General features: G+C 41.1%; 1 long non-coding RNA gene and 1 pseudogene across 1 annotated transcript; one reads left to right on the top strand and one right to left on the bottom strand.

The window, feature by feature from the left end:
* Positions 1–91: 91 nt before the first annotated feature.
* Positions 92–3,506, bottom strand: LOC118559548 (annotated as a pseudogene).
* Positions 3,507–6,056: 2,550 nt separating this feature from the next.
* On the top strand, positions 6,057–6,644 carry LOC118559546. The gene is made up of 3 exons (XR_004928924.1): positions 6,057–6,117; positions 6,328–6,432; positions 6,532–6,644. It is a non-coding gene; the product is annotated as an uncharacterized LOC118559546 (long non-coding RNA).
* Positions 6,645–10,768: the final 4,124 nt, after the last annotated feature.

The raw sequence follows: 10,768 nt of genomic DNA, 5'->3' as shown, positions 1-10,768 counted from the left end.
TTTGATTCACATGTCTTGCTTATGCCTTGTTCAACACTCTTATATGAATTTGTGTTTAAAAAGTGATATGTTAAAAAAAAGAAAAAAGAGGTACAGCTGTACAGAACTCACTGGCTTTGAGCAAGGCAGCCGGGGGCCACGGTGTTGTGGGAGTGAGGAGTTCTCTGTACGTCCGTGAGTTCCAACATGTCCACCTGCACATCCGTCACGTGACCGGGCAATGGCTCCAGCACTGTAAGAATCTTCTCGACCAGGTTGTCGCCGTGATGACCAACAGCCCCTGTGAATAAAGAGAGGAGAGTGCATTGGTCTGGACACTGATCAGTTGTAACATTATGACCATTGACAGGCGAAGTGAATAACATTTATCTTAAAAGGTATATAGCCACATTATATGCTTAAAAAAGACCAAAAACTGTTTGATCATGATTAAAAAAAGAGTTATATACACCAAGCCTCCATTCCGATAATGTTTTGAATATTGGCCCCTGAAGTTGATGTGTTAGATGAAGGAAAGTGGGCAAGGGGTAAGGATTTCAGCCAAGATGCTCAACAGCTGGACCAGAGTCAGAACTGCAAGCTTTGTAGGATGTCTTAGAATGAATCAGCGTTGCACAATTAATCACATTTGCAATATAATTACAATTTTTTAAAATGTGATTTCCAAGTCACAGAGGTCTGCAATTTCTGGCTATGTAACAATTAATGGATAAAACACGTCCTTCAGGTGTCAGTAATGTGTTTAAAGTGGGTTTGCCTCCACATGGAAGGGAAGAGAGATGCAGCAGTGAGATAATCTAATTTTATTACTTGTTTTATAGTTTATATAATCATACTTTTTACCCAAAACTTTCAAGAATCTCACCACAGCATTAAGTACTGGTCAAACTGTTTAGTACATAGACTTGTTTGTTGGTTGCACTTTATGTTCAACAAGGATTGAAGTTCAATTGACAAAGCTATCCTCTTGAATAATGATATTGTGATTAATAAAAACAGTTAAATTTCCTGTTTTAAATACTCCTTGTTTACAGATGTCTTCATTTACAGGCCATTTCTCATGCTTGTGGTTAATGCAGAGAAAAGTCCAAATTAAATTGCAATTATGGTTGACATATATCGCAATTTAGATTTTGGGCAAAATCATACAGCCCTAATTTTAAATGCTTTATTAAATCTTATTTCTATGTGTTGGATCCTCAAAAGCTCCAGAGCTTCAATGCAGAAACTGTAGGATCTGTCCATAGGACCACGATAAGCTGTAGACTCCATGGAGCTGGGCTATTGTGGAAGAGCGGCCATAAAACATTATTTAGTGTGAAAAATAAGAAGGCAGTTTGAGTTTGGCAAAGGGAACGTAGGCGACTCCCCGAACGTACGGAAGAAGGAGCTCTGGTCATGAGACTTAAATAGAATTTTTAGAAAAACACTACGTTTGGTGCAAACCCAACACATACGATCAGCCAAGTACATCATCCCCACAGAGAAGCATGGTGGTGGCAGCATCATGTTGTGGGGATGTTTTCCAGCAGCAGGGACTGGGAAACTGGTTCGAGTCAGGGGAAAGATGCATGGTGCTGAATAATAATACAGGGATATTAACCTTTCAGTCTCCCTGTGATTTGGGACCAGGACCGGGACCGGGGTTAACCTTCCGGCAGGACAATGACCTGCTTAGGAATACTGCTAAAGCAACACTAGAGGGGTTAAAGGTGGAAAATTTAAATGGGTTGCGATGGCCTAGTTAAAGTCAAGGTCCAAATCATATATAGAATCTGTGGTTACACTTAAAGATCACTGTTCCACCATGGAGGAGGCATGGAGGCAAGATGAGGAGAGCTCATAGAGACTGACCCAACAGACACTTGCAGCTGAAATCGGTACTAAAGGTGGAGAAGTAGTGACTTTTTTGGGGAGAAGGGAAACGTTAAAGTCTCCTGTTATTTTTGTCCTAGTTGTTGATTGCCTCACAATGAAAAATACATCTTCAAAAGGTGTGGGCATGTTCTGCAAATGAAAATAGTGAATACTCTCAATCCATGTTATTTCCAGGCTGCGAGGCAACAAACCATTGGACATTTCGGACGTGTATAGGGCGTGTAGGTGTATACTTTTGCAAGGCCTCAATCCAAAGCAATCACAAAAGCACTTTGAACCTGAAAAATGGCTCATGGGCAACTAGGCTTATTGATAGATGTGGGGTGTGGAAGCGAAATGGAACCCAGCCGTTCCCGGCCTTGAGGAGCACAACCATGAATTGGAGGTACTGGCCTATCTATTCCTCAAATCTCAATCCCATTGAGTGCGGGAAGCAGTGGATAAATGTCTGATCCATGGATGTCTCATCTAACATGTGCAGCTAACAGGCTGGTGCCAGGTACCACAGGAAGCTTTGTCCTAATGGCCGAGGAGGGCAGTTGTGACCGCTAAAAGGAGGAACCGGCACACTGGTGGTCATAAAGTGACAAGAATGACAACAGTAAGGAGGGTCATTGTCAAACGATTCCAGATGTGCTTCACAGTAGACTTCACCTGTCAGATCCATAGTTCGGTCTATAAAGATGATCGACGCTTTATTGGGAGCCGTCTTCCTCCTGTTTTTCGCCTGGTTGTGATTGGCCAGCTCCCCTGCGATGATGCGGCTCATCGGCCCCACGGCGAAGCTCTCCTCCCTCGTCCCCGCGGCCTCAAACATGGAGTTCAACGCCGACACCAGGCATTTGATCTCGATCTGGAGCTCCGCGGGCAGCGCGTGGACATCCAGGTCGTTCAAAGCGCCAAACCTCTTCTTCTCCGGCCGCCTGGCGTTGATGCTCTCCAGGTCCGCTGGGAGCAGGGGAAACAGGCGAGCGAACGGCGGCGCGACGGTCAGCTGCTGCGACACGGGGGCGAAGACCACCGGGGAGTGCAGGACCTCCGCCGTGTAGTTCATGTTCCCCCATCCACTCGCAGAGCTTCTCCTCGAACTGCTCGAACACGGGGCAGGCCTCCGTGTCCGTCGAGACGTTGTTGGCGAACAGGTGCACGGAGTGGGGGACGGCGGTGAAGACGACGCAGTACTGGAAGTGGCTGAGGGTGACGATGTCTTTGATGACGTCCACCGTCCTCCCTTTGAGCAAGTGCTCACCACGAACACGGCTTTGGGCTCGTTCTCGCCGCCCGCTTCGAAGCTCGAAAACTGCTTGACGTTCCTGGCCCCGGCTTCCAGCAAGGCTGCAGCCCCGCCGCTCCAGTGGAGAGCCTCCGCGCACCTGTCGTCCATGAAAACCACGGCTTTCTTCACCTTGGAGAACACCTTCTCCCACATGCGGTGCGGCAGCTGTGCGAAATCCTCAGCGGTCAGCATCGCTGCTGCTGAACGGCGTCGGTAAGAAGCGAGGAAAAAAGTGAAAAATAAAATAAAAATAGCCAGAGATGCTACAGAAACCAGTTGCCTCCACAAACCAAAACACACGTCTCCTCGAGGTGACGTGGCGTCTGCGCGTCGCAGGGTTTACGCGTCACCAAACGTTGCCATGGTGATAACGCGTCGCACCCGGAGAACCAACAGTTCCGAGTTGTAGAGTAAATATTTTTTTTAGAGCGTCGGCCGTGCCTCCATAAAGAACAACAAAACAGAAAGAAGTAAAAGCAATAAGAAAACACCATATTTAATTGTTTTTATTTTAATACAGACATTGTTTTTGTTTTTATTTTTAAAACAGCGTGATTTACTGTCAGGATCATTACAGTTGGTCTTATTTGCGCGAGACAGCTTTCCTCTGTCCCACAGATAAACTGCTTGCACTGTTACCGTGGTCTTCATTTAGCTACAATTTCTTTACTCTTGAATGTTGTTGTTTTCCAGTCCTCATGAATACAATGACACAATGCTTCAATGTTGCTGTGGTAAGTTAAGAAACATGCTACATTCTATATTAATTTGTCCATCCTCATTTCTCTTGGATGCCCATTAATTAGTGGACTAATAATTGGGTCAATAATTACTGTCAGGGAACTTAAAGTTTAACTTACGTTTCTTTCAGGAAAACACCGATGACATGGAGGCAGAAGGTCCCCAGAGTCTTCATAGGTATGTTATTCATTCCAGCAGCAAACAGCCACTATTTTCATCACCATCACCACAAAAAAAATATTTAGAATATTTCTCTTGCAATGTTGTGTGACAGTCATAAATAGTTTGCATTGTATATAGTTTCAGAAGTTGTGTTATTGTACTTAGTTCCTGAGGTCATTAATTTTTAGCTGCATCATAGCTGCAAGCTTTTGCTTTAAGCCTCTACCAGCTTTTACAGTTCAAGTGGATTTTTAACATCTTTCGTTTCTTTTCTTTCACGGGGAAAAAAGGAAGATTTTGCAAACCAATGTATAAAACATTTTCCAAATCAGAATTTTGGAAATGGAAAAATTAGCAATTTTTAAAAGCATTTTTATATATATATATATATATATATATATATATATATATAATATATATATATATATATATATATATATATATATATAATTTTATTTTTTTTATTTTTATTTTATTTTATTTTTTGTCTGAGTTGTTTTTTTATGTTGACTCGTAACAACAGAATTTTTTTTTTTCTGACTAGTCACGCGTTAACTGTTAAACTTTGTTTTAGCTCCCTCAGCCTTATTGGGTCTATTTTACCTTCTTGTACAGATCTGACTTCTGTATTTGTGATGCTTGCACAATAGACAGGGAGGTTGTCCTGCATCTGGCGGGTTGCTGGTTCAATCCCCCGCTCTCAGTTGTTGTGTCCTTTTATTGCCTGGAGTGGTCAGAGGGCCCGGTGGTGCTGATGTATGGCAGCCTCACCTCTGTCAGGCTGTTGCACAAGCACAATACAAGCCATTTACTATTTATTTTCAAATAGCCTCAAATTATTTGAAAAGTGTATATTTTGACATCTGAAAAGAATTATTAGTCAACAGTTTAGATTCTTTTTTTTCTATAATACGTGTGAGCAGGTATAATGATGACATCTGATAGCTGTGCTCTGTGCAGAAACCAGGTATTCAGGTGTAATGCAGTGTTCTCTCTACATTAGTGTCCATGATCATTGTAGTTTCACAGTCCAAGTGACAGCTCAGTGTTCACTGACCGTAATGTGGCGTGAAGTCGATCTGCTGGAACATTAATAAATATCTCATGCTCATTAAATCTACTGCCAGCAAAAGAATGCTTGTTTATGGGCTGGAAATATTAATGTAAGCATTCACACAAGGGCAGCATTGATTATTTCAGTGGTGTGCTTTCACAAGGCTTTTTTCAGTTTTTTTAACCTCCAATTAAATGTCGGGTGAGGTGCCATTAAAATTGCATTTAAATTTCTGATTTAAATCATATACTATATTTAAAACACATGAGATCCTTGTCTGTTGTTGGATGGAATTAGGCCGAATCGGCTGAGGTTTGAAAAGCAATGTGAAAAATCAAATGTAAATTAGCAAAAGAAAAAAGTATTTGTATTAGATGATTGTAATTTCATTTTGATCGGAGCACTTTTAACAATTTTGGATTTAGTGTCTTTAAAGAATGTATGGCCTTCTGAATAATTTGCTGTTTACTGTTCATGTTGAAGATTTGTAGGAAAAGAAAGAAATATGGCAGAAATGCAGAAGAATTATGTTTCCTTTTGTTGTAAAGGGAAATCTAAAACCTCTCACGTATGACTGGGTTGGTGATAATAAAACTGCAGTCATTTCTAAAACTGCAGTCATGTGGCTATACATGTGGTATGAATCATAGCTAAATAATGGTATGTTTCCACATTTCTAATGCATTTCTTTTTTTCTTTTTTATTGCCTGTAGGACATATTTATGAACTTGCATTAGTTGTCAGGAACCCACTTCTGTCAAGGTGTAGCCTTGTGAATTTTTCTTTCATAATGTCCTGGGGAGGAGGTGTGATGTATTACTCTTCCATTTCAAGGCGCCATTTGAAATTGGGCTATTAGCACTCAACCCAGTCCAAAGTGTGTCTCTGAGTTCAAGTTCTTCTCATGATGACAAGGATAACAGCTGTAGCAATGTGATTTCTTGCAGTTCTGGGCAAACACCCGAGAATGCTGAGTTCAGTTCTGAAATGAGGACAGATTCAGCTGGTAAGGCTCATGCTAACCTTTGAAAGAGCACCCTGAGAACAAAATGACTCATAAGAACAAAACAAGCACACATTTCTGAAGAAAACAAGCATTCAGCATTCAGACATGCACAGGCTATAATCTTTTTTTATCTGTAAAATATAAGAAAACATGCTTAGCAGTTAAGGTTAACACCGTCTTTCTAAAAAAAACTGTGAAAATATCTATCAGGCTGCACAAAAGAGGAGGACAAAGCTGTGTTTGAGGATATCCAGGAAGTCAATCAGTCATACCAGTGTGTGCAGCCGGTAGAGGAAAGGCCATGGAGGAAATCTGGTAAATTACTATTAGTTAGTGTACATCATCTATATGTAAGTTCGTTTAGTGTCTGTTAATCATGCATACTTAAACTCGTTAACAATTGTTTAATGTTAGGGGCTGATATCTCAGATTACTTTAACTATGGTTTCGATGAGGAAAGCTGGAAGGCGTACTGTAGGAAGCATGCCAGACTTCAAACCTTCCAATCACATATCGCTAAAGTCACGGTAAGATGAGATTTAATGAATATTTATATTGATATATATGTGGTATGAATCATAGCTAATGAATGAATTGATGATATTGATATGATAATGAGAATGATAATTATATATATATATATAATATATATATATCTATATATTAGATATTATATATATCTATATATATTATGTATATATACATATACTCTCCTCTTCTCTCTCTCTCTCTATCTCTCTCTCTCTCTCTATCTCTCTCTCTCTCTCTCTCTGCTCTCTTCTCCTCTCTCTCTCCTCGCTCTGTATATTCCTCTCTCTCTCTCTCTCTCATCTCTACTCTCTCTCTCTCCTCTCTCTCTCTCTCTAGTCTCCTCCCTCTCTCTACTCACTCTATATCTCTCTCTATCTCTCTCTCTCGCTCTCTCTCGCTCTCTCTCTCTCTCTCTTCGTCTCTCTCTCTCTCTCTCTCTCTCTTCTTCTCTCTCCTGTCTTTTTTTGGACCAGTTAGCAGCATTTTTGACACAACCGCAGTCCACAAGACAGCGAGCCGAGGATTCTTGTGCCTTTTGGTTCTCACTGTCTGGACCCCAGAGGATGCAGCTCATATGGAAGAAGAGGGGTCTAGGCCTTCTTCTACTTCAGGCAGTCAGCTAAGAAATCTGGCAGGTCCGTAAAATTCTTTGCACTGGTTGTTGGCGCATCCTTGTTCGTCCACATAACTAATTCAGTATTACAGCTGTGAGATCAGGGACAGGAGAGGCTGGGAACTGGTTGTTTCTGTCCATAACACAAAAATATGACTGATGTCCTCTGTTTTTTGTTTTGTGATTGACTCAGCAGAACAATGTTGTTTTAAAAATACCACTTGTGGGGTTTTCGTTTTGTATAAAGACTGAAAAAATTCTAATCTAAGAATTATTTCTAATTCCTTTATTGAGCTTTCCATTATTTAAAGTCACTGTTTACTCCCAGCAAACAAATTGTAAGTTATTATTGGCATTTAAAATATTGAATTGCAGATTTGTTGTCTTATTAATGTACAGTGCATTGCACAAGTATTCATACAAAACTTTTCATATGGTGATGTTACAAAAACATACTTTGTTGTAGTTTTTTAGGGCTTTATGTGATAGACCAACACAAATGTGCATGCAATTGAGAAGTGGAAGGAGCCAGAGGCATAGTTTTGCTCCTCTTTTGCTGGAAAATGAACCTCTGCCTAGGTTCTTAAGTTATTTTCCCGGATGGTGCAGTATTTAGCTCCAACCACCTTCCCATAAACTCTGATAAGCTGCCGTGTCCCTGCTGAAGAGAAGCCTCCCCGTAGCATGATTCCTCTGCACCACGTTTCACAGTGGGGGTGTTCTGTTCAAGGTGACGTGCGGGGCTAGTTTTCTGCTTCTCTGTTTCCCGTATGGCCTGTGGCTGTTCTTTTAGCCAAGGCTTTCATCTTGCCACTCTTTCTTAGAGGCCAGACTTGTGGGATACACAACAAATAATTTCAAAAGATTCTCCCACCTAGCTCATGAGCTCTGGATCTCTCCAGCTTCTCAACATCTTTATGGTCCACTCGTCTGCATCCCTTATTAGTGGTCTCCATGTTTTGTGATTGTATATTAAATTACAATGGGCCTCTTTGTCACTTTTCTGATTAATTTTCTCCAGACACAGCCAGTTATTTAAGGTGGCCTGCCCTTATCTTGGTGGATTGTAGTATTACCATACTCTTTCCATTTTTAAATGGTGGGCGGAGCGGTGCTCTGGGAGATCTCCAAAGCCCGGGATATTGTTTTTATAACCAGCTTAAAACTTCTCAATGACTTTAATCCGGACCTGTCTTCTGTGTTCCTTGGTCTTCATGATGATCATCAATGTTCTCAAACATTGATGATCATTTTTGAGAACAATGATCATCAACGCTCTTCAAAGTTTATAGTATTATGTCACTTCATGCCTTTTATCCTACCCTGATGCTCCCATCATTCTGGAGTATGGTAAACATGGATTCATCAGACCACATGACCTTCTTCTATTGCCCCAGAGTCCAAGCATCAAGCTCATTAACAAACTGAGTCCTTTTTCCAATTAGCCTCACTGACCAGTTGTGCTCCTAAGGCTACAACGCTGTTTAGTCCCAATCCACTGGGTCACAAAGCGTTTATGTGATCACATCCACATTTTTTCAATAATTTCTTTTTATACCATTTCTGCCATTTCTTCCAATTTCTTTCAAGTTTGTACTAATGCATTGGACAGGTTTTTCTGTGTGTCCTGTCTGGCAATGTGGCAATCAGAATTGTTGTCTTAATGCCAAAAAGAGCCCAACAAATTTTATTTTCACAAGCGGAGTCTTACTACTTTCGCCAGAGTGCTCAGCTTGATTTAGTTTTGCAAGAAGCTTCATTAGAATTTATGCAGGGAATATTTCATGTTAAATGGACACTGAAACAAGAGGGTAGAAGAGGGAAAAAAAGGAGAAATGGTGAAGAAAAAGAGGAGAGAAAAGGGAGAGAGCGATAAAACATCCTCAGTCTGCTTCTTCACTTGCATAGGGAGATATAAAAAGAACAACACAACAAGCTGATAAAGTATTACAGGTACAAACAAGAAACGCATTGATGCCATTGGACAGCTCTTGACCAAGTTTCAGTAGCTTCAGCAATCTCCTTGATTGATGCCAGTTAAATGGACTATTTTGAGACAGATTGGAATCTCTTCCACCACCACAGGATGTGTCTCCGACATGGAAATGAGAAGCTGCTCGACACGTCAGCTAGGGTTAAAATAATTTGTCGCCAGCTGAAACATAATCATCCAAGCAGTAATTATCTAGTGGGAGGCTTATTAGCTGTAGCGGTGCCTTTTTGATGGCGTTGATTGACAAAGTTTAGGCGGTATGAAGAATCTTGCAGGGTTCTGCAAATGCCTGTTTAGAGGCAGACTTAGTAAACATCTCTTAAACAACAAGGATTATAAACGGCCGTAGGGAACGATCTTGTGAGCTGGTAGGAAGGAAACAGGAGAAAAATGAAAACTTACCAGTGAGGACATTTTACATTATTCACTGCCACCTTTTAATTAGTAAAAGACGAGAACCTTCCAGAAAACTAATATTTTCTGTCATTTATCACCCAACACCCAGACATATTTTGATTCTGAAATGACTGGCTTTAGTAACACTAGTCCTTTGGCTTGACAGTTAATGAAGACGCTCACCACAGGCCTGACTGTCAGCCAGGATGGACTGGCAGGACATAATATTTAATTAAAGATTCTTGATGATGTTCTCAACCATTGGCAAGGTTACCCTACAGTGGAGGTCATGGAAATCTAAGTGCTCTGTGGGGACATGAATCTAGCTCACTTCGTGTGACAAAGCAGGACCAGAAGGGATGCAGGAGGTCATACTGTAGCATGTTATAAACTCACCAAGCCTAACACTAGATGCCTTTTTCTCAACCAACATTCGGCAGAAGGCTACTTCTAGAAGAGAGCTGCTTGCTTAAAGACGTTTATGCAGTGTTTTTCCTTTTTCCATTAAAGCATGATATTATCCACTGGTGTTTGCAGCTGTGCAGACTGTTAGGCAAATGTGGAGTTTTGTTACATTTCCCCCCAGTTTTACATTTCTATCTCATAATATTAATAAAGGGAAGTGATTTCCACGGCCTTTTTGCGAGCAAAGCTTCAGCTAAAGTGCATGTGTGTTCTTCAAAGATGAAGCAAATAAAAGAGACATCAGGGAGCTGGAAAGTGTTCGTTAATGAGCTGCCATTGGATATCACAGTTGCTCTCTGTTTCCATGTGCAGTTCTTCTTCCTCTGATTAAGTTCTAGTGACAGAAAGAGGTTAGTGTCCCAGCTGTGTGTGTTTGTCTCCGTGTGTGTGTGTATGAGGGTTAGTGCTGGAGAGTGGCTGCGTGTGTTCGTTGGGGTTGGACGTTAGGAAGGGAGTGTTGTTAGAAGAAGACAAAATGACCCAGAAAGGAGGTTTAATGCATTAATGGACCAGTGGAGGGATGATGTAGGGCCACTGGGAGGGAGATTAGGCCAAAACTAATGCGCTCTTTTTAATATATTATAAGTGCACATCAGCATAACATATGTTCATGGTTTAAGCCTATTTGGTAACAGGAATCAAGAAAGCCTCAG

Source organism: Fundulus heteroclitus, unplaced genomic scaffold, assembly GCF_011125445.2.
Source record: "Fundulus heteroclitus isolate FHET01 unplaced genomic scaffold, MU-UCD_Fhet_4.1 scaffold_318, whole genome shotgun sequence".
NCBI classification, from domain to species: Eukaryota; Metazoa; Chordata; class Actinopteri; order Cyprinodontiformes; family Fundulidae; genus Fundulus; species Fundulus heteroclitus.
Note: the sequence above shows the minus strand (reverse complement) of the source record. Positions and strands in the feature narration are given on the sequence as shown.